Source organism: Hemitrygon akajei, chromosome 15 (assembly GCF_048418815.1).
Source record: "Hemitrygon akajei chromosome 15, sHemAka1.3, whole genome shotgun sequence".
NCBI classification, from domain to species: domain Eukaryota; kingdom Metazoa; phylum Chordata; class Chondrichthyes; order Myliobatiformes; family Dasyatidae; genus Hemitrygon; species Hemitrygon akajei.
In genome coordinates this window covers 40282254-40304690 of record NC_133138.1, presented here as the reverse complement: position 1 = coordinate 40304690, position 22437 = coordinate 40282254, and the positions used below count along the sequence as shown (strand labels likewise).

At 43.2% G+C, this 22437-nt stretch overlaps 1 protein-coding gene across 1 annotated transcript in view; it reads left to right on the top strand.

The window, feature by feature from the left end:
* LOC140739266 (protocadherin-10) overlaps positions 1 to 22437 on the top strand; it is a 134226-nt gene that overhangs the window by 68478 nt on the left and 43311 nt on the right. The window lies entirely within an intron of this gene.

The following is a 22437-nucleotide window of genomic DNA, read 5'->3' as shown; positions in this document are numbered from 1 at the left end:
CATAAAGAAATATTTGACTTCATAGACTTGGTTTTGCTCTTCCATTGTCATCCACACAACTGCTCCCTATTTTCTGACACCTTCTTGTTTTTCCATAGGAGATGTGACAATTGTACTTCACTTCTTATTCTCACCCAGCGTTCTAATGGAAGTTTATTAACCGGAAATCTTAATTCTTTCTCTTCCACTACAGATGATCACTGACCTTCTGTGTGTTTCTAGCATTTTCCATATTTTTACTTCAGATTTCCAGTCTCTGTAATGTTTAGATTTTGGATTTCTACAACAGTTCCTGCTTTAATCTCTGGCTGCTTCAAATCTTTCCCTGTGCCTGCATTATAAAGATTGACTGGTGAACGTCATTTCATCAATTCTCTGCAGAAGCGAAATGAGATTTGGAGTTTTCTGTCTCAATTATTCCAAATTCAAGTTGGATCCATCTCCTCAGGAATATGAGAATGGAGAATACTGCATTGAAACAATTATCGTGCAAGGAATACAACTGCTTTGATGAAATTTTTGACACTGTGATCATTTTTATTTTTCAAGGTTTTAATTTTCCCTAAAGTGAAGAATCTGTCTGCGCACCAAAGGCCAAATTTTATTTCTGCCATTAATTAGAAGTAAGGGTTCGTGTGAAGTGTTTCACAAATTCATTAGGGATTCAATCACCGCTATTTAATATGCCTCATAATCCAGAGGAAGGGCAGTGATAATAATTATGATTAAAGTAAAGCCCTGAAAAGGTTGTATTTTTATTGAACTTATAGTCAAGTAACCTCCTTCACTCGGTATGAACACAAACTGCAACTGAGGGTTAAACCTGAGAACAGGGCAGTTGTATGTCCACCAATCAAATTCAGACTTCAAAGTAAATTCATTATCAAATTATGTGCACTCAGTGACCACCTTATTAGGTACATTCTGTACGTAATAAAGTGGCCCCTGAATATATTTTCATGGCCTTCTGCTGCTACAGTCCATCAACTTTGAAGTTCGATGTATTGTGTGTTCAGAGATACTCTTCAGCACACCACTGTTGTAATTCATGAATACTTGAGTTACCCCGCCTGTCTGCTTGAACCAGTCTGGCCATTCTTCTCTGACCTCTCTCATTTACACGGCATTTTTGATGACAGAAATGTCATTCACCGGATGATTTTTGTTTTTTGCACCATTCTCTAGAAACCCTGGAGTTTGTTGTGCAGGATAAGCCCAGGAGATCAGCACTCTCTGAGATACCCACAGTCAGTCATGTAGATCCCATTTCTTCCCCATTCTGATGTCTGGTCTGTACAACAGCTGAACCTCTTCACCAAGTTTGCATTAACAAGCAGGTGTATCTAATAAAAGTTTAAAAGAATCTTTCGTTTCATGAAAAATTAATAGAGCATAACGCAGGAAGATAGTGATAGGTGTGTAAGAGAATTAGCTTAGAATATGGAGACTTTATGAAGCTGAGAATAGATTCTTGATTGGTCAGGGCATGAAGGGATACTGGAAGGAAGTAGGAATTTGGGCTGAGAGGAAAATTGGATTAGCCATGATGAAATGGTGGATCAGACTTGATGGGCCAAATGGCCTAAATCTGCTCCTATATTCTTATGGTTTTATGGTCTTTACTACTAAAATTACACAGGAATGTTGTGAGACCAGAACTAGATCATGGTGTCTGATTGCCCTAACTAAGTAAGGACTTATTTGCAACATAAGCTCAATAAAGACTGAGCAAGATTGAAAGATCAAAGTCACCGATTAATTTATTGTCATTCATGCAAGTATATGTATGCACAGGTGTGGTGCAATGAAAATCTTACTTGCAGCAGTTTCAGAGTCACAGAACATGGTCTATGCAACATTCATAAGAAAAACACAAGCATCAATTAAGCTCATGCAAAGTTCAATGTTCAAAATTTGTCCCATACTTGACCTTTCCAATTTGGCCCAGTGCTTAAATCGGTCAAACTTCCACTTGTTCCTTGCTCTCAGGCCTGTGCCCTGCTGCCTCGACTCTGCATTTAGGAATATCTGGTATATAATTACATGTGATTGGCCTATATAATTATAATGAAATCATAATTATCATGAACTGAAATCATGGACTCTCATGTGGATAGGGTGGTGAAGAAAGCTTTTGGTATTCTGGCCTTTATAAATCAGAGCATTGAGTATAGGAATTGGGATGTAATGTTAAAATTGTACAAGGCATTGGTAAGGCCGAACTTGGAGAATTGTGTGCAGTTCTGGTCACCGAATTATAGGAAAGATATCAACAAAATAGAGAGAGTACAGAGAAGATTTACTAGAATGTTACCTGGGTTTCAGCACCTAAGTTACAGGGAAAGGTTGAACAAGTTAGGTCTTTATTCTTTGGAGCGTAGAAGGTTGAGGGGGGACTTGATAGAGGTATTTAAAATAATGAGGGGGATAGATCGAGTTGACGTGGATAGACTTTTTCCATTGAGAGTAGGGGAGATTCAAACAAGAGGACATGATTTGAGAGTTAGGGGGCAAAAGTTTAAGGGTAACACAAGGGGGAATTTCTCTACTCGGAGAGTGGTAGCTGTGTGGAATGAGCTTCCAGTAGAAGTGGTAGAGGCAGGTTCAGTATTGTCATTTAAAGTAAAATTGGATAGGTATATGGATAGTAAGGAATGGAGGGTTATGGGCTGAGTGCGGGCCAGTGGGACTAGGTGAGTGTAAGTGTTGGCACGGACTAGAAGGGCCGAGATGGCCTGTTTCCGTGCTGTAATTGTTATATGGTTATATGGTTATATATGATTTCATTTTTAGATAGATAGATAGATAGATAGATACTTTATTCATCCCCATGGGGAAATTCAACATTTTTTCCAATGTCCCATACACTTGTTGTAGCAAAAACTCCTTACATACAATACTTAACTCAGTAATAATATGATATGCATCTAAATCACTAACTCAAAAAGCATTAATAATAGCTTTAAAAAAAAAAAAAAAAAAAGTTCTTAAGTCCTGGCAGTTGAATTGTAAAGCCTAATGGCATTGGGGAGTATTGACCTCTTCATCCTGTCTGAGGAGCATTGCATCGACAGTAACCTGTCGCTGAAACTGCTTCTCTGTCTCTGGATGGTGCTATGAAGAGGATGTTCAGGGTTTTCCATAATTGACCGTAGCCTACTCAGCGCCCTTCGCTCAGCTACCGATGTTAAACTCTCCAGTACTTTGCCCACGACAGAGCCCGCCTTCCTTATCAGCTTATTAAGACGTGAGGCGTCCTTCTTCTTAATGCTTCCTCCCCAACACGCCACCACAAAGAAGAGGGCGCTCTCAACAACTGACCTATAGAACATCATCAGCATCTCACTGCAGACATTGAATGACGCCAACCTTCTAAGGAAGTACAGTCGACTCTGTGCCTTCCTGCACAAGGCATCTGTGTTGGCAGTCCAGTCTAGCTTCTCGTCCAACTGTACTCCCAGATACTTGTAGGTCTTAACCTGCTCCACACATTCTCCATTAATGATCACTGGCTCCATATGAGGCCTAGATCTCCTAAAGTCCACCACCATCTCCTTGGTCTTGGTGACATTGAGACGCAGGTAGTTTGAGTTGCACCATATCACAAAGTCCTGTATCAGTTTCCTATACTCCTCCTCCTGTCCATTCCTGACACACCCCACTATGGCCGTGTCATCAGCGAACTTCTGCACATGGCAGGACTCCGAGTTATATTGGAAGTCAGATGTGTACGTATTTTGCACGTATAATATAGATTTACTAAGATCACATTTGGAGAAAATATGAAAGAATGGGATGGTAGTGTAATGGTTAGTGTAACAGTATTTCAGTGCCAGAGACCTATGTTCAAAAGTCAAAGTAAATTTATTATCAAAGTACATATGTGTCACTAAATACAACCCTGAGATTCATTTTTTATGGGCATACTCAATAAATCTATAGAATAATAACCATAAAAGAATCAATGAAAGATCACGCCAACTTGAATGTTCAACTACTGTGCAAAAGACAACAAACAGTACAAATACAAACAAACAAATAAATAAATAAATATGGAGAACATGAGATGATGAGTCCTTGAAAGTGAGTCCTTAGGTTGTAGGAATATTCCAATGATGGGGCAAGTGAAGTTGAGTGATATTATCCCTTTGGTTCAAGAGCCGAATGGTTGAGGGGTAAGAACTGTTCCTGAACCTGGTGGTGTGGGTCCTGAGGCTCCTGTACATTCTTGCTGATGGTAGCAGCGAGAAGAGATCATGGCCTGAGTGGTGGAGGTCCATAATGAACCGGCAATTCTGCGATATTGCTCCCTGTAGATACATTCAGTCATGGGGAGCGCTTTACCCATGATGGACTGGGCCATATCCACCACTTTTTGTAGACTTTTTTTCATTCAAGGACATTAGTTTTTCCATACGAGCCTCCACCACACATCTATAGAAGTTTGTCAAGGTTTTATAGGTTATGCCAAATCTTCACAAACTCCAAAGGAAGTAGAGGTGATGCAGTGCTTTCTTTTGAATGCCCTCTGCTGGAGTTGGTATGTTGTCCACGTGACTGTGTGGGTTTCCTCTGGGTGCTCTGGTTTCCTCCCACATTCCAAAGACATACTGGTTAGCAGGTTAATTGATCTTTTGGGTGTGTTGTGTCCCTAAATAAAACAAAATAAACACACAAACAAATAAATAAGACCATAAGACCATAAGATATAGGAGCAGAAGTAGGCCATTCGGCCCATCAAGTCTACTCTGCCATTCAAACATGGGCTGATCCATTCCTTCCAGTCATCCCCACTCCCCTGCCTTCTCCCCATACCCTTTGATGCCCTGGCTAATCAAGAACCTATCTATCTCTGTCTTAAATATACCCAATGACTTGCCTCCACAACCATTTGTGGCAACAAATTCCACAGATTTACCACCCTCTGATAAAGTAATTTCTCGTCATCTCAGTTCAAAAAGGATGTCACTCAATCCTGAAGTCATGCCCTCTTGTCCTAGAATCCCCTACCATGGGAAATAACTTTGCCAAATCTAATCTGTTCAGGCCTTTTAACATTCAGAATCTTTCTATGTGATCTCCTCTCATTCTCCTGAACTCCAGGGAATACAGCCCAAGAGCTGCCAGATGTTCCTCATACGGTAACCCTTTCATTCCTGGGATCATTCTTGTGAATCTTCTCTGAATCCTCTCCAATGTCAGTATATCCTTTCTAAAATAAGGAACCCAAAACTGCACACAATACTCCAAGTGTGGTCTCACGATGCCTTATAGAGCCTCAACATCACATTCCTGTTCTTATATTCTATACCTCTAGAAATGAATGTCAACATTTCATTCGCCTTCTTCGCAACTGACTCAACCTGGAGGTTAACCTTTAGGGCACATATGTCAAACTCAAGGCCCGCGGGCCAAATCCGGCTCGCGGTGGAATTATCTTTGGCCTGCGAGATAATATCTAATTACTATTAAAGCTGACCCCAGTAATCAAAGCGCCTATGGCGTATGATATGGCTAATGCTCAGTTTATTCAGGTACCAGGTTTTCAGGGTTTTTAGTGTTTATTCGGCAGTCTTGCTCGGCAGTCTTCTTCATAAGAAACGGAATTTGTAAAGTGAAACACTTTGTAGTTATAGCAGAGACTGAGACACATGAGAGCAGGCTGAAAAAACGGAGGCAACGAAAGCTGCGTTCGCACGCGTCCGACTGATCCGGCCCGCATGAAGCTGCATTTTGCTCAATCTGGCCCATGACCTAAAATGAGTTTGACACCCCTGCTTTAGGGTATCTTGCACAAGGATTCCCAAGTCCCATTGCAACCCTACATTTTGAATTCTCTCCCCATTTAAATAATAGTCTGCCCATTTATTTCTTCCACCAAAGTGCATGACTACACTTTTCAACATTGTATTTCATTTGTCACTTCTTTGCCCATTCCCCTAAACTATTTAAGTCTCTCTGCAGGCTCTCTGTTTCCTTAAACACTACCTGCTCCTCCACCTATCTTTGTAACATCATCAAATTTAGCCACAAATCCATTAATACCATAGTCCAAATCATTGACATACGGTGTAAAAGGCAGCAGCCCCAATACCAGCTCCTGTGGAACTCTACTGGTAACCGGCAGCCAGCCAGAATAGGATCCCTTTAATCCCAATCTCTGATTTCTGCCCACCAGCCAATAACCAGTAACTTCCCTGTAATTTCATGGGCTCTTATCTTGCTAAGCAGCCTCATGTGCGGCACCTTGTCAAAGGCCCTCCGAAAATCCAAGTACAGCAAGTCTACTGCAGCTCCTTTGTCTACCTTGTTAGTAATTTCCTCAAAGAATTACAGTAGGTTTGTCAGGGAGGATTTTCCTTTCAGGAAACCATGCTGGCTTTGGCCTATCTTGTCATGTGCCTCCAGGTACACCATAATCTCATCCCTGACAATCGATTCCACAACTTCCCAACCACTGATGTCAGGCTAACAGGTCTATAGTTTCCTTTCTGCTGCCTCCCAACCTTCTTAAATAGCGGAGTAACATTTGCAATTTTCCAGTTATCCAGTACAATGCCAGAATCTATTGATTCTTGAAAGATCATCGTTAATGCCTCCGCAATCCTCTCAGTGCATTCCATCAGATCCAGGAGATTTATCCACCCTCAGACCATTAAGATTCTTGAGCACCTTCTCAGTCGTAATTTTCACTGCACAAGCTTCACTTCCATGACACTCTTGAATGTCCGGTATACAACAGATGTCTTCCACTGTGAAGACTGATGCAAAATATGCATTCAATTCCTCTGCCATCTCTGCATCTCTTATCACAATATCTCCAGCATCATTTTGTATTGGTCCTATATCTATCCTTGACTCTCTTTTACACTTTATATACTTCAAAAAGATTTTAGTATCTTTGATTTTAGTCGCCAGCTTCCTCTCATAATTCATCTTTTCCTTCCTAATGACTTTCTTAGTTTCCTTCTGCAGGTTTTAAACATAGAAACATAGAAAATAGGTGCAGGAGTAGGCCATTCAGCCCTTCAAGCCTGCACCACCATTCAGTATGATCATGGCTGATCATCCAACTCAGAACGCTGTACCTGCTTTCTCTCCATACCCCCGATCCCTTTAGCCACAAGGGCCATATCTAACCTCCTCTTAAATATAGCCAGTGAACCGGCCTCAACTGTTTCCTGTGGCAGAGAATTCCACAGATTCACCACTCTCTGTGTGAAGAAGTTTTTCCTCATCTCGGTTCTAAAAGGCTTCCCCTTTATCCTTAAACTGTGACCCGTCGTTCTGGACTCCCCCAACATCGGAAACAATCTTCCTGCATCTAGCCTGTCCAATCCCTTTAGAATTTTATACGTTTCAATAAGATCCCCCCTCAATCTTCTAAATTCCAGTGAGTATAAGCCTAGTCAATCCAGTCTTTCTTCATATGAAAGTCCTGCCATCCCAGGAATCAATCTGGTGAACCTTCTCTGTACTCCCTCTATGGCAAGAACGACTTTCCTCAGATTAGGGGACCTTTTTAAAAGCTTCCTAATCTTCTATCTTCCCACTAGCTCTGGCTTCCTTGTATGTCCAAGGTTAATTTAAAAAAGACATTTGCAGGAAGAACAGCAGAGCAATGGCTGGAGTTTCTGTGAAAAATGAGGGAAGTGCAAGACAGATATATTCCAAATAAGAAGAAATTTTCAAAGGGAAGAAGGACACTACCATGGCTGACAAGTGAAGTCAGAGCACCAGAAGGCAGTGGAGGCCAAGTCTCTGGATGCATTCAAGAGAGAGTTAGATAGAGCTCTTATAGATAGCGGGGTCAAGGGATATGGGGAGAGGGCAGGAACGGGGTACTGATTGTGTATGATCAGTCATGATCACAGTGAATGGTGGTGCTGGCTAGAAGGGCCGAATGGCCTACTCCTGCACCTACTGTCTATTGTCTATTGTCATGTCCTCTCTTTTGCTTTTGCTTTGGCTCTGACTTCACTTGTCAGCCATGGTAGTGTCCTTCTTCCCTTTGAAAATTTCTTCTTATTTGGAATATATCTGTCTTGCACTTCCCTCATTTTTCACAGAAACTCCAGCCATTGCTCTGCTGTCCTTCCTGCAAATGTCTTTTTCCAATTAACTTTGGCCAGTTCCCCTCTCATGCCATTGTAATTTCCTTTATTCCACTGAAATACCGACACATTGGATTTTATTTTTTTCCCTCTCAAATAAGTAAGTAAGTAAATAAATAAATGCAGTTCTTGGTTTCCTTATGCAAGGAGGGAATTATTTCCCTAAATGTAGTGCAATATAGATTCAATAAATTGATTCCTGGGATTTGGGTATTTCCAAGGTCTGTGATTGGTAGCCTGATGTTGACTGGAGTTTTGATGATTATATTGAAATATATGTGTTTCATTTAATATCCAATGCACATTGATCTCAATCTTCAATATTCTCAACCACTGACTACCTGTAGCCCTGTGGGGTAAAAAGTTCTGAAAAGTTACAAGACTCTGAAGAAGTTTCTCTTCTTCTCAGACCTGAATGGCCAGCCATAGTTATGAGTGTGTACACTCTAACTCTAGACTCTGTGCCTGAGGAGACAGGGACTGACTGGAGAACGAGTGTTTCCTCAGACCAGGGAATCTGGAGCTCAAGGGCAGCGACTCAGGAGTGGTGATTGATTATTTAGATTTCAGATGAGGAGGAGGTTCTTCATTCATAGGTTTGTGAGACTTTGGAATTCTTTGACCCCTGAGAGCTGTTGACAGCCAGTGGAGTAATTTCAAGATTGAGTTGCATAGAATTTGGAGACAGTGTGAATCAAAGGATAGAGTAATTACATGGAAACAGAATTGCCCTTGAATGGAAAAGCCTACAAAAAGTAATAGATAAAGCTGAGTCCATCACAGGAAAAGCCCTCTCCACTACTGAGTAATTCTACACTGAGTGCTATTGGAGGAAATCAACATCCATCATCAAGAACCCCTATCATCTAGGCCATGTTCTCTTTTTGCTGCTGTCATCAGGAAGGATGTGTAGGAGCCTCAGGACCCACACCATGAGGTTGAGGAACATTTATTACCCCTCAATCGTCAGACTCTTGAACCAGAGGGGATAACTTCACTCAGCTTCACTCACCCCAACACTGAAATGTTCCCACAACCTATGGACTCACTTTCAATGATTCTTTATTATTTATTATTATTTAGTTTCTTTGTAATTACTGTGAATTCCCACAAGAAAATTAATCACAAGGTTGTATATGGTGACATACAGTTTATGTACTTTGATAATAAAGCTTTTGAACTTAGAAAAGTTTTAATGAGACACAGGACCTGACATGTCCTCCGGAATGGTGGAGCAGGCTCACAGCACCAGGTGGGATATTGCTGTGACTAATTATTTCTGATGTTCTTGAGTACCTATGTTTCTCATATTTGAAACAGCTATTTAACCAAGGTCAAAAGCAAAAGTTGAGCTTATTGTCATATGCACAATTTAATGTGTAATGAAAAAGTTAATGCACATTTAGTGCATTGCCTCTATTTATCATGACATTTAGTTATTTATCTTTATTTAGCAACACAACATGGAAAAGGCCCTACTGGCTTGACAAGACACGCCACCCAGCAACTCACCAATTTAACACTAGCCTAATCACAGGACAATTTACAATGATCAATTAATCTACTACCAGTACATATTTGGACTGCGGGAGGGTACTGGAGAACCAGGAGGAAACCCATGTGTTCATGGGTGGAACATACAGACTCTAGACAGATGGAGCTGAAATTGAACTCCAAACTCTGAAGTCTCAAGCAGCAATAGCGTCATGCTAACTAGTACGCTAAGTACAGTATCATCAAACAAGAGATTTTATAGATGCTAGAAACACACAGAATATGTTGGAGGAACAAAGAAGATCAGGCAGCATCTATGGAAAGATTTAAGAGTCAACATTCCGGGAAATGTCAACTGTTTATTCCTTTCCATAGATGCTCCCTGGGCTGCTGCATTCCTCCAGCATATTGTGAATGTTTCTAGCAACTGCAGAATCTCTTGTGTTTATGATCCTATACTTAGTGTAGCATTTACCATGATGCTATTACAGCTTGGAGTGTAGGAGATTGTTCAATTCTAGCACTGTTTGTACATTCTCCCTGTGACTATATGGGTTTCCTCTAGGTGTGTTTGTGTCCTCTCACAGTCCTAAAATGCACTGGGTAGTAGGTTAATTGGTCATGGGAAATTATAAGATGTTGGTGATGCCTAATCTGGAGTATTGTGTCAGCTCTGGTCACCCACTTATAGGCAAGATATTAATAAGTTTGAATGAGTGCAGAGAAAATTTACAAGCAAGTTGTAGGGACTTGAGTTATAGGGAAAAGTGGAAAGAATAAGTTAGAACTTTTTTTTTCCAAGAGCATTGCAGAGTGAGGGGAGATCTCAAAGAGGTATACATACTTATGAACGGGATAGACAGGGTGAAGGCATGCAGGCTGTTTCCCTTGGGGTTTGGTGAGACCAGAACAAGAGGTCATACTGGTAGGGTTAGAACTAAACATGAAATATTCAAGGGAAATCTAAGAGGAAACCTCTTGACTCAGAGGATTGTGCGAATGTGGAATGAGATGCCTATGGAAATGATAGGTATGGATTTGACTGCAACATTTAAGAGAAGCTGGATAGGTACTTGGACGGGTGGAGTTTGGCTGGCTGTGGTCCTGGTGAGGATCAATGGGACTGGGCAGAGTAATAGTTTGGTGTTGCGCATGTAACACCCTGGTTAAGATTTGTACGGCTATGCTGTAGGTATTTCATTTTAGCTGTTCTGCAAGAATCAGAATCAGGTTTATTATCACTGGCATGTGTTATGAAATTTGTTAACTTAGCAGCAGCAGTTCAATGCTATTGAAGAAGAAGAAGAGAATAATAGTAATAAATAAATAACTAAATCAATTACAGTATACAGTATACGTCAAGATGAATCCACACTTAGGTTGGAGGAACAACACCTTATATACCGGCTGGGTAGCCTCCAACCTGATGGCATGAACATTGACTTCTCTAACTTCCGTTAATGCCCCTCCTCCCCTTCTTACACCATCCGTGACATATTTAGTTGTTTGTTTTTTCTCTCTCTCTCTCTGCCCATCACCCTGCCTGTTCTCCATCTCCCTCTGGTGCTCCCCCCCTCCCACTTTCTTTCTCCCGAGGCCTCCCGTCCCATGATCCTTTCCCTTCTCCAGCTCTGTATCACTTTGGCCAATCACCTTTCCAGCTCTTAGCTTCATCCCACCCACTCCGGTCTTCTATCATTTCGCATTTCCCCCTCCCCCCACTACTTTCAAATCTCTTAGTATCTCTCCTTTCAGTTAGTCCTGATGAAGGGTCTCGGCTGGAAACGTCGACAGTGCTTCTCCTTATAGATGCTGCCTGGCCTGCTGTGTTCCACCAGCATTTTGTGTGTATTGTTTGAATTTCCAGCATCTGTTGATTTCCTCGTGTTTGTACAGTATACGTATATTGAATAGATTAAAAATTCAGTGCAAAAAAACCAGAAATAATATATCTCTAAAAAGTGAGGTAGTGCTCATGGGTTCACTGTCCATTTAGGAATCGGATGGCAGAGGGGAAGAAGCTGTTCCTGAATCACTGAGTGTGTGCCTTCAAGTTTCTGTACCACCTACCTGATGGTACAAGTGAGAAGAGGGCAAGCCCTGGGTGCTGGAGGTCCTTAATAATGGACGCTGCCTTTCTGAGACACCGCTCTTTGAAGATGTCCTGGGTACTTTGTAGGCTAGTGCCCAAGATGGAGCTGACTAAATTTACAACCCTCTGCAGCTTCTTTTGGTCCTGTGCAGTTGATCGCCATACCAGACAGTGATGCAGCCTGTCAGAATGCTCTCCACAGTACATCTATAGAAGTTTTTGAGTGTATTTATTGATGCACCAAATCTCTTTAAATTCCAAATGAAGTTTTGTCACTGTCTTGCCTTCTTTATAATTGCATCGATACGTTGGGACCAGGTTGGGTCCTCAGAGATCCTGACACCCAGGAACCTGAAACTGCTCACTCTCTCCACTTCTCATCCCTCTATGAGGATTGGTGTGTGTTCCCTCATCTTACCCTTCCTAAAGTCCACAATCAGCTCTTTCATCTTACTGACGTTGAGTGTAAGGTTGTTTCTATGACACCACTCCACTAATTGGCATATCTTGTGTCTGTATGCCCTTTCATCTCTATCTGAGATTTTACCAACAATAGCTGCATCATCAGCAAATTTATAGATGGTATTTGAGCTATGCCTAGGCACACAGTCATGGGTATAGAGAGAGTAGAATAGTTGGGTAAGGACACACCCCTGAGGAACAGTTTGTTCTGCTTTTAGCATATTTGGGCTTAAGCTAAAGATAAGGGATATGTTGACCAATTTAGGAATGTTGTGTCAGCCAATCAGGATGGTGGAATTGGGAGAAGGTTCTAGAGAACACTGGGTGGAGAGGTTTTGGTGTTGGACGCTGGTGTGGGTCAAAGTCTTTTTGGTAGGAGCTGTGAGTAGACAGGAGGGAAGGTGACTGAGGATGCCATCCCTATTGCACAAGGTGCTTTGTGCAGATGAATTGCTTCAAGGAGGAGGGACCAATATCCCGAGGGAGAGCCCATATTCTTGAGATGGATCTTGAGTGACATTTGGAAAGTGATGTGTGCTCTCACGACAGACCGTGGGTCCAACGCGTGAGTTAAAGACAACTTCAAGATGAGCAATTGGACTGGGTTAACTGTAATGGACCCAATTTATTTATTTTTTCTTTTCTGTTTCCTACTAACTGATCAATAAAGCTGAAATTTGTAAATATACTTTCTCTATAATTTTACGCAGCATATGATCTGTTATTTCTTGCTGATGGGTAATTGCAAGTTGGCAGCATTTACACAGTTTTCACTCAGACTGGGGTGTGGGTAGTTGAAACATTCCAGCTCTACTGGTCTGGTGGGACCCAAGTCACATCGACCCTGGACGAACACAGTTTCTAGAGGCACCTGGTAAAAAGGGGTTCCACGTAGATGGGTGAAAGGGCTTGTTTGTGTGCAGTAGTGTTTGGTGCCTTTCTGATTCTGTAACTATGACTATGAAGTGTTGTCCATCTGTTACATTATATACCAACATGGATGAAAGGGATTTTGAGGTAGATGGTTCAGTTGCAGGTAGATGAAAGAAGGTAGAAGATTTAGTTGGCATGTACTGGATGGGCTGAATGGCCTGTTTCTCTGCTGTAGTACTCTATGATAGTATGATGCATGTTTATCTGAAACCATATGCCAATAACATTGGCACATAGCATCATTTAAGTGACTTTCAAAACAAAACCATAAATTAAATCTGACCTGAACAATTATTACAAGAAAGAACGCTATTAAAACACAAAGAAATGAAAATCCATTTTAGTGCAAAGTGTTCAAAGTGGTCAGAGTGTTGCTGAAGGAGAAATTTCTTTAGCCAGTGTGTGGTGAATCTGTGGAATTCATTGCCACAGGTACTGTAGCTCTGGAGGCCAGTCATTGTGTATATTTAAGGCAGAGGTTAATAGATTGTTGATTAGTCAGGGCATGAAGGGATATGGGGAGAAGGCAGGAGATTAGGGCTGAGAGGGAAGTGCATCAGCCATGATGAAATGAGTGGACTTGATAAACCAAATGACCTAATTCTGCTCCTATCCACAGAACAGTAGAAACAACAACAGAACAACAACAAAACAAAACCAGCAAAACAAGCCCTCTCTCTCTTTCTCTCTCTCTCTATCTCTGTCTCACACACACACACTCCTTCAACCTCATGTTTCATGCATGTGCTCTTTCATCAGCTGAAGGATAATTTAATACTAAATAACACAGTCTTGTCAGAAGAACAGAAGAAATAAATTTCAGAATGATCTCAGACGTCTGGTCTGCCATTCAGCGAGATTGAGACTGATCTCCTCCTCGGCTCCACTCTCCTGGCTGCTCCCATAACCCTTGATTTCCTTAATATTCAATGGTCAATCTACCTCAGACAAAAATGTAATCAATCACAGAGCATTCACAGCCCACTGGGAGAACTGAAAGTCAGAATTGTCTCAGTGAAGGCATTTCTCTTCATTGCTATCCAAAATTGTTAACCCCTAACCCTCTCACCACATTTTTTTACATTTTGGTAAAGTTCTTCACAGAAATAAAAGTAAATTGTTGATCATTTGTCTGGAGAAATGATCCAGTGCTGAGGCTTTATGAGGAATTTGTCAGACCGCATCTGGAGTATTGTGAGCAGTTTAGGTTCCCATATCTAAGAAAGGATGTGCTGGCATTGAAGAGGGTCCAGAGGTGGGTCACAAGAATGACCCTGGAAAGCAAAAGGGTAACACATGAGGAGTGCTTAACAGCTCTAGGCCTGTACTCACTGGAATTTAGAGAAATGAGGGAGGATCTTAATGAAATCTATCAATTATTGATAGGCCTAAATTGATAGGCATTTGATAAGGTACCCCATACAAGGCTTATTGAGAAAATAAGGAGGCACGGGATCCAAGGGGACATTGCTTTGTGGATCCAGAACATGCTTGTCCACAGAAGGCAAAGAGTGGTTGTAGATGGGTCATATTCTGCGTGAAGGTTGGTGACCAGTGGAGTGCCTCAGGGATCTGTTCTGAGACCTTACTCTTCGTGATTTTTATAAACAACCTGGATGAGGAAGAGGAGGGATGGTTAGTAAATTTGCTGATGACACAAGGATTGGGGGTGTTGTGGATAGTGTGGAGGGCTGTCAGAGGTTACAGCGGGACATTGATAGGATGCAAAACTGGGCTGAGAAGTGGCAGATGGAGTTCAACCCAGATAAGTGTGAGGTGGTTCATTTTGGTAGATCAAATATGATGAGTGTGTGGTGGCCAGGCAGCAGGCTGAGGGTAGCAGACACCAACAGAATCAACAAGCTCATTCATAAGGCCAGTGATGTTGTGGGGGTGGAACTTGACTCTCTGACGGTGGTGTCCGAAAAGAGGATGCTGTCCAAGTTGCATGCCATCTTGGACAATGTCTCCCATCCATTCCATAATGTATTGGTTAGGCACAGGAGTACGTTCAGCCAGAGACTCATTCCACCGAGATGCAACATTGAGCATCATAGGAAGTCATTCCTGCCTGTGGCCATCAAACTTTACAACTCCCCCTTTGGAGTGTCAGACACCCTGAGCCAATAGGCTGGTTCTGGACTTATTTCCACCTGGAATAATTTACATATTATTATTTAATTATTTATGGTTTTATATTGCTATATTTCTACACTATTCTTGGTTGGTGCGACTGTAACGAAACCCAATTTCACTCGGGATCAATAAAGTATGACTGTCTGTCTGTCTGTCAATATAGTATTAATGGTAAGACTCTTGGCAGCGTGGAGGATCAGAGGGACCTAGGGGTCCGAATCCATAGGACACTCAAAGCAGCTGCGCAGGTTGACTCTTTTGTTAACAAGACGTACGGTGTATTGGCCTTCATCAATCGTGGAATTTAATTTAGGAGCTGAGAGATAATGTTGCAGATATATAGGACCCTGGTCAGACCCCACTTGAAGTACTGTGCTCAGTTCTGGTCACCTCACTACAGGAAGGATGTGGAAACAATAGAAAGGGTGCGGAGGAGATTTACAAGGATGTTGCCTGGATTGGGGAACATGTCTTATGAAAACAGGTTGAGTGAACTCGGTCTTTTCTCCTTGGAGCGACGGAGGATGAGAGGTAACCTGATAGAGATGCATAAGATGATGAGAGGCATTGATCATGTGGAAAGTAAGAGGCTTTTTCCCAGAGCTGAAACGGCTGTCACAAGAGGACACAGGTTTAAGGTGCTGGGGTGTAGGTACAGAGGAGATGTCAGGGGTAAGTTTTTTACGCAGAGAGTGGTGAGTGCGTGAAATGGGCTTCCAGCAACGGTGGTGGAGGCAGATACGATAGGGTCTTTTAAGAGACTTTTGGATAGATACATGGAGTTTAGAAAAATAGAGGGCTATAAGTAAGCCTAGTAATTTCTAAGGTAGGGACATGTTCAGCACAACTTTATGGGCTGAAGGGCCTGTATTGTGCTGTAGGTTTTAGAAACATAGAAAACTCATGTTTCTATGTTTCTAAATAGAATGGATGTGGAGAAGATGTTTCCAATAGTGGGAGAGCCTAGAATCAGAGGACACAGCTTCAGAATTGTGGTACGTTCCTTTAGAATGAAGGTGAGGTGGAATGTCTTTCGCCAGAAGGTGGGGAATCTGTGGAATTCATTTCCACAGATGGCTGTGGAGGACAAGACATTGGGTATATTTAAAGCAGAAGTTGATAGGTTCTTTGATTAATCAGGGTGTCAAAGGTTACGGGGAGAAGGCAGGTGATTGGAGTTGAGAAAGAAGATAAATTAGCCATGACTGAAGTGTGAATCAGACTTGATGGGCAGAATGGCCTAATTCTGCTTCTCTGTCTTATGGTCCAATGGAAATGTGCATATGAACATAATATTGAAGCATGAATTAGCCACTAAGGCTTCATGTCCAGTTTCCATTTGATAAGATCATGATGGTAACCTCAATTCTGCATTCTTGTCTGCCCAAAGTAACCCTTCACCCTCTTTCTGATCACATACACTATACATTTTTCTACACCTTAGAAATATTTGAAGATCATTTCTGTCAAGTTTCAAAAAACTCACTACCATGTAATTTTCTTTTAGCCCAGTTCCATTAGAAATGGATGACTACTTATTTTTCAACATCTATACCTGGTTCTCTACCCACCCTGTCAAAACCACTGAGGACCTAAAATGATTCTATCAATAGGAGGCATGGTAGCATAGGGGCTGGCACAGTAATGTAGAGGGTGGTGTGGTGTGTAGCAGTTAGTGCAGCTGCTTTATAGTGCCCCCAAACATCGTCACTGATCGGGGTGTGATTCCGTCAAAGGAGCTTGTGTGTTCTTTCGTGACCATGTGGGTGCTCCAGTTTTCTCCCACATTCCAAGGTCGTAGTTAGGGGTTAGGGTTAATAAGTTGTGAGCATGCTGTGTTGGCTCCAGAAACATGGCAAAACATGGCTGGTTTGATTTGATGGAAGTAATGCATTTCACTGTATGTTTTGATGTTTCAAAGTACTTGTGACAAACAAAGCTAATCTTTAATCTGTAGTCTTATTCTCTTAATAAACCACAGTTACAGTACAAGCCTGTAGTAATCCATTCCAGTTGGCAGTTCAGCATACCATCTCTGAACAGCTTTTAATGCGTTAGCATCCTTCCCAAAATGAGCAGGCTGATAGTGTAACGCAGACAAAATGCTTTTACAAAACTGGTCTCAGTCACGCTGTATATAACCAAAGCATAACCTGCCAATGCTGCATTCAGTTCTTGCAGTAATACCAGATGGCTTGCTCACTTACTTGCTGTGTCTCTGTACCAGCCTCCGGCCAATCTGGCCAATCATGCATTAGCAAATCCAGATTTATTTATAGTTAAAAGCATTGCAATCTCTCACTACTGGGATAATATGATCTTCTTTTCCCTGCCAATATTTACACTTTCACCTTTTCCAATGTTACATAGCCAGGTTTTTGCCCACTTGCATTGTCTACCCATATCCCTTTCTAGCTCCCTTCCAAAATGAACTGTGCCTTATACTCACCCGCTGAGGATCGTCACCTTATTGTGATGGAGAGGCTCCTGAGATCCTGAGATCCTGAGAGCAATGCTGTCTGGAGTTTAGCTCCTGGTAGGGTTACCTGTGGCAGTAAGGTCAAGGGGGAGGTTTCAGACAAAAGGGGGTCCAACCAAGACCTCACCGGTGGAGGTGGCAGAAGATGATACATCACAATAACAGTGAAGATGGAGGAAGGCTGCAGCAGTGAAGGGTACCCAGTTGTCTTGCACTCCATGCCACTGGACTCTGACACTGATCTGTCAAAGGTTGTATGGTGGCTGCCTGTACATCAGACTCTGATGTTAGGCTAAGTCATGTACAGATGTTCTTCACTAAGGGCATATAACCCCTTCAGACTGTAAGATGGTGCTGCTGAATTTCAGCGACTTCTGGCTTTTGGCCGATGAAACAAGTAAAACAACTAAATGCTTTCTTAATCATGCTTTTTCTGGCAAATGATTATCACAAATAATATTCAGTAACTCCCTTTGGAATTGGAGGCAATTCAATGTGGCAGGACCGAGGCAAGGCAGAACTCAGCCCATTGCTGAGAGTGAGGAAAACCGGAGGTTCGATCAATTTAAGCCCAGGCTAAATCGGAAAGGTTAGATATAGGCCTCATCGAGACAGAGGGATCTAGGCCCCAGGGTGTACTGAAGGGACTGAACCCAATGTTTGGATGATGACTTATGGGCCATGCTGTATTGAGAAGATCAGGGCATTGAGGCCCGAGGCAAGGGACAGAATGGTTCAGCTTGCTGCTCCGTGACACTTACTCGGCTCTGCACCGAACTATGGGTCTCGGACTCTCTTTGTGGACTTCAGTTCAGAATGCTAATTGCTTGTGGTTATTGTTTGCATGATTTGTTTTTTTTTCTTTTCTTCACACACTGGGGTGTTTGATGGACTTTTTTATATGGGTTCTTTTGGGTTTCTTTGTGAAACACTCAGGTTCTGTCGGCTGTGTAAGTCTAGGGAAGACAATCTCTGGCCCCACCAAAAGTATGAGATTGAGTTATAAGCTCACCTGAAACCCCCTGTTTGGGTGGATGCTGCGTGATTTGTAACCCTGTTACAAATTAGTACCACAAAATAACAGACAGTGCACCATACACAACTAAGCGATTTAGCTTTATAGCTTTATAATTCTTAATTTGATGAAAGGGTTAGTTAAAAAAAAGCAAAAAAAGAAAAGGGCCCATTATAATGAAGCAGTCTAATGTGCACAAGTTGGATCTCACTGCTTCCCCTTCGCCGATCCTCCTTCGATCTCCCTGGCTTTCGTCGGATCATGGCACTGCTCCCGGTCGAGTACTACGACCTCTTCATTCCGGTGACTTCTCCCTCCATCTCCCGCTGAAGAAAGACCCAGATTACTCCAGTGTCAGGTGTACGGCATGAAACCCACTCCTTTCATTGGACGGCTCACATTCCAGAGCATCCGTTATCTCTAACCATAAGGCGTAGTACTTGATTTCTCGATCCCAAGCATGCTCAGTAACTGATGTATGAGCCTACTCTTGAAATCCTGTCCCTGATCACCATATATCTGCCTGGGGATGCCATAATAAATTAAATACTTCTCACATAACACGATGGCCATCGTGGACACCCTCTGATCCTTGGTAGGAAAAGCCTGCGCATATCTGGTGCAGTGATCCATGATGACTAAGACATTTGTTGCTGGCATCTGACAGGAAATCCATACACACCAGGTCAAGGAGTCCCACACTCTGCAAGTGGGACAATGGAGCAGCCCTCATAGACAGCGTCTTCCTCCGTAATGCATCAAATGCATGACTTGCAGTACTTTTTGACCTACAGCTTCATTCTGGGCCAGTAGAACCGATATCTGAACAATTCATAGGTATTTTCAACCCCCAAATGAGCAGAATCATCATGAAGTGACTTCAACACGATCCTCCGATACTTCTCAGGATCACTGAGAGCCGGTCCAGAGGTAACATGACCCGGTATAGGATCTGGTTCCTCAACTCCAATCTGGCCATTCCCTCAGTAATGGAGGCACCCCAGCATGTTCTGTCTTCTCCGCTTGGGCTATGTCTCCCTTTTCAACCGCTGACCAAATGGTACTGATACCTGGGTCATCTCGCTGAGCAGCTGACACTCCCGCTGGGTTCAATTCTGGCAACTGGTTTGTCTTCAGAGCAGTCGGGTCACAGTAAGCTTGTGGAATAGCGCCATCAGAAGCTCCCAATTGACCTACTGCTTGATCCTGGCCTTGCCTTTCCCCTGTCTTCACCGTGATGGAAAACTGGCACATGGCTTTCACTCCAGGGGCAGGAACACTCCCACCCTTTGTCCCTGTCCAGCTCGAAATGCGCACATCAGGACAGAGCATCAGCATCAATGTTCCTAATTCCTGGCTGGTACTTCAGGCAGACGACACCGCCAACCACCGATGGCCTGTGGCATCCAATTTCGCCGAGGTCAAGATATAAGTTAGGGGATTGTTGTCCATCATCACCTCAAACTTGGCCATAGAGGTAGTCACTCAGCTTATCCACCACAGCCCATTTCAATGCCAGAAACTCCAACTTGTGCGTGGGATAGTTTTTCTGAGGGCAACAGACTCCAGCTGACGAACACAACCATCTCAACCTGGTGCCCTGATCCTGATACAGGATGCCTCCTAAATCCTTTCGGCTGGCATCCATGTGCAGTACATACGGTAACAGGGGGTCCACAAAAGCCAGCACAGGCTCTTTCCTCAGCAGCTCCTTCAGTGACTGAAAGACCTTTTCACATTTCGCATCCCACCTCACTCCAAAAGGCTCCAAAGGGCTAAGATACTCTTTACCCTCCTCTTCTTTTGTCCTCCTCTCTTTCTTCCCCAAGAGAGGGTAACTACACAGAAGATGATTTAAAGGGTGACTCACTCTTGTGTAACCCTTCTAGAACCTCTGATAGTACCCACATGACCCAAGGAATGAGTGCAAAGCGCTCACAGTCTGGGGCCTTGGCCATGTGGTCACCACCTCTTTCCTAGATGGATCCATAACTACTCCATTCTATGAGACTATGTGCCCGACATAACTGACAGACATCTTGCAGAACTGGCACTTGTCCAGGGAAAGTTTTAACCCTTTAGCTTTCAGGCGGCCCAGCATCTTCAGTAGCCTCGCTTCATGTTCCTCCAAGGTGGACCCAAACACTATGAAATCATCCAGATACCCCAATACCTCAAGCAAGTTCATATCCCCCATCATCTTCTCCATGACATGCTGGAAGGTTCCAGAAGCCCCTGATATGCCCTGCGGCATCCTTTCGAACTGGAAGAATCCCGGTGGACATATAAATGCTGTCTTCTCTTTGTCGGCCTCACTCATGGGGATCTGGTAATATCCACTCCTCAAGTCCAGCACACTGAACCACTTCACACCACTCAGACAGGCCAGTGCATCTTCGATCATTGGGACTGTATACTTGTTGGGGACGGTGCGCCTGTTGAGAGTCCTATAATCCACATGCGTCCGTACCTTTCCACTCTTCTTCCTGGCCACTACTATTGGGGATGCACAGGCGCTTCTGGACTCAGTGATGACCCTAGCTTCCTTCAACTTACATAAATGCTGCCAAAAGTCTTCCACCTCTGCAGGGGCTAGTCACCGTGACCTCTCTCTAAATGTCCTCAGTCACCCAGATAGTGTGGCGAGTGCTCTTGGAACAACCCACCTCAAATTCGCCAGTAGAAAAGACATCTTCCAGTTTCAACATCTTCTCCATCAACCTCTTCTTCCAACCCACAGGAACCGGGGAGTCCCCAAAGTTGAATGACTCAGCTGTCAACTTTTCCCCTTTGCAGATAGTTTCTCCTCGGCTTGTCTCACAGGAACGCTAGCCATTGCCATCACGGGAAAAAATGTGCCGGGGCACCCCCCACTTGAAGGTAACCTCCCTCTTCGTAACGTTCCTGACAATCATTGCCATCCCGTTTGCCTGTACAACCGAGAGCTTCTGCAGTTCGGTCCTCACCAGCACTCCAGCAGGTACGCCCAACTCCTCTTCATGGTCTTCTGCAGCATCCACCAAGAGGGCCTCAGCCTCAGGCATTCTGGGAAATTTGGGGTTTCCCATCACTCTTGTCACTTCCCCAGGGTGTAACACTGGTTTGACTGGGTGAACCATAGAGTCCCTCGTCTAAATTCAGTATCCAGCCCAGTGCAGCAACGCACTTCGTCGAAAGCAGCTCGAAACACTGGGTGAACAGACAATGTCTTCAGAAAGCTCTCTCCAGTTCTCTCCTTACAGGCTCTCAAGAGCCTCCTCACAATAGGAGTATTTGTCCCACAAAAATTAAAACTCTGCCCTTTTCAACTGGATCCAGACAAACCAGCAGTAATGTGTCAAGGACCTCAGCCATTCCCACATTTGCCTCCGAAAACTCCAGCTTCACTGACAAATAACCATCATACGGATAATCACCCAGACTAAGACCCCACATTTCTTGTACACTGAGTGGAGTCAATGGTAAATGTGTCAAATACCGGTTGTTTAACAAATGAAATGACCTGTGACCCTGTGTCAAATATGGCTCTGGCATAAATACCCTCTATCCGTAGCAATGCACTGGAGCTTGGCCTCACTAGGCCTTCAGGAAAAGGGTTTTCTGCTTTAGGGTGTTCCCTGATATATTGCTGGTAACGTGCTTCCCCCAAGATGCCCGGCCATTCCATCACTGGGTCTCTTAAGTTTTCCCCACGTCTCTGCTTAGGTACCCG